This window comes from Montipora capricornis, chromosome 10, assembly GCF_036669925.1.
Source record: "Montipora capricornis isolate CH-2021 chromosome 10, ASM3666992v2, whole genome shotgun sequence".
NCBI classification, from domain to species: Eukaryota; Metazoa; Cnidaria; class Anthozoa; order Scleractinia; family Acroporidae; genus Montipora; species Montipora capricornis.
In genome coordinates, this window is record NC_090892.1 from 6,263,453 (window position 1) to 6,265,952 (window position 2,500).

The 2,500-nt window shown below is 41.8% G+C and overlaps 1 long non-coding RNA gene across 1 annotated transcript in view; it reads right to left on the bottom strand.

Annotated features, from left to right (window-relative positions):
- Positions 1-1,123: 1,123 nt before the first annotated feature.
- Positions 1,124-2,500, bottom strand: part of LOC138018478 (uncharacterized) — a 2,292-nt gene continuing 915 nt past the window's right edge. The window contains exon 3 of the long non-coding RNA XR_011126034.1: positions 1,124-1,976. This is a non-coding gene — a long non-coding RNA (uncharacterized lncRNA). The remainder of the gene's footprint in view (positions 1,977-2,500) is intronic.

Here is a 2,500-nt window from a genome sequence, read left to right on the forward strand (position 1 = left end):
AACAAATAACTGTGTGAATCAGTAGGTTTGTAGTGCACCGCACTAGTACATAGCACGTTGCCTCTAATAGAAACTTTGATATCTTGGAAAGCCAATGAAGTTTCCAAAATTTCCCAGGTATATTTAAGAGCCGGATGAAAAGAGTTGACGGAGGTTATAAATTGATCGAGTTCTTCTCTGCTGGATGAAATAGCGCCGATGCAGTCGTCGATGTAGCGGCCGTAGAGTTCAGGTTTGGGGCCGTTGTATTGATTAAAAAATTGGTGTTCAACATATCCTACAAAAAGATTGGCATAGCTAGGTCCCATTCTTGTGCCCATCGCTACGCCATTAATTTGTTTGTAAGTGTTATCACCAATAGCGTACAATACTCGTCACATTTGTTGGAACACCCATCCCCGTTTCCCCCTTCCTCCAATGTTGATTTCAACAACTACTAGTAGTCGCCCGAAAAATTCTCACACAACATTGAACTGGGGGAAGGGGGATGTGGTATAAAATACGATCTTGTAACACGATGATTCTGACCATTCGCTAAGTGTTCCAACTAAATATGTCTAGTATTGTAGGTATCGGAGAGGCTGAACATTTACGCACGCATGCGGTGACGGAATGTTTGAAGACGAGACGAGAAAAATATGCAGTACCTCCAGACGTGGCGCTGGAGCGTCGTACCAAACGAGTCATCCCGGGATTTCGGCCCGTGCGAGCGCTTTTGGACGCAGTTGGCCCTTCGCTGCTTTCTGCTACCGACCTTGCCTCCCGGTACGGCATTGAGGGAGGGATATGTCGGCCCCTAAACCATATGAGACAAATCCCACGCCTACTCACAGCTCCAAACCGCCCTTGTCATTACAATTTAACGTAAGATTTCGATGGCTTATATATTCAAGAGAATAGTCATTTTATCTGTCATATGGTAAGCACTGGAGTCGCAGATTACAAATTGCACGCATGCGCCCTGCTCAAGGTAACATACATGCATGCATAAAACTTTATTTCATCTCGAATTTCAGAATAATATCTTCGAGACATTACAGCTAACATACATGATATATACAGATACATAACTAAATTTTAAATAATATTTAAAGATATATTAATCAAAAGGAAAAGCCGCAGTACAAAATCCGGCCCTGGATTAGTTCAGTGGTACAGGAAAAATCAGGTAGCGCATTTCGCAACGTACTTAGTAAAAAGGTAAGAAAAAGAACTAAGACCATAACTGGTTGTTCTAGGTTTATTGAGGGACAGAATGTAATTTCCACGAACATCATGCGTAAGAAGAGAACGGGAGAGAAAACGTATTTTTCATATATGCAGGACAAGCCTTTTCTTTCTTTAACTACTTTTATACAATAAAATGAGGAAATTTTGAATGCGCTTATTGCATAGAGATGTAGAGTTTGACTTAAGTGGTACGTAAGAGGACAGGTAATCGCAAATATAAATCTCATTACTCTCTTATTTACATTATACCGTTTCTTGGACAAGAAATTACTAAAGGCCAGGCCGAATTTCCTATGATAAAAAGTCTACGTTAACAGCACGCACTTTGGTTACTCCTTAGTATCCGCCTAGAAATCTTCTTCTCGCTACTTTTTCCTCATTTGATGAGGACCAGTCTCCGCTTGCCTCCTTCATGCCCAAGAGGAATTCTGGGTAATTCGGCCGTTCCATGACAAGGGAAGACCCCCGATTCTCACTTCATAGATTTTCTTATGAGTGTGGAGCCACCCAGTCCTGCCGGCAAAATACAGCATCGATTGAAGTTTTTAGCTTTCAAAGCTTGCTCAAATTGTATCGGTAGGTCCTGGAATTCGTCCACAGAAAGGCCAGAGAGACAACTTCACTGGTGCTGTGAACCGCCATGTTTACAACAGAGCAATTTAGGCGTTCCAGTCTGCATGAAATCATCTCTCACCTCTGTCTCGAGAAGACCAGACACGCACGATTCTTACGTTACGTTTATGCCCCTGTAGAATAAACCGAAATCTCAACTCCTTGTCAAAAGTTAACCAGCATCTTAATATTTTTGGTAGGCTACAATACTCGTCACATTTGTTGGAACACCCATCGCCGTTTCCCCCTTCCTGAACGGGGGAAGGGGGATGTGGTATAAGCTACGATCTTGTAACACGATGATTCTGACCATTCGCTAAGTGTTCCAACTAAATACGTCTAGTATTGTAGCTCCTACTCTACTATAAAAACTACACGTAACCCATAATCCCTCGATTCGCTCTGACGAAGGGCTAACGCTCGAAACGTTAGCTTTTAGTATCTCTCTACGGTGGCCAATTTACATTATCAACTCCGTTGATAAAACCAAATTTTTGTATACTACTGTTACGGTCTGTTACGTTCCAAATGGGAGTTAGGTATCATCGAGTTGGACTTCGAGTTCGAGTTCGAGTTGGACTTCGAGTTGGACTTCGAGTTGGACCTCGAGTTAATAATTAAAACGCAAGTATATAATTGATAATAATGTATAATTATT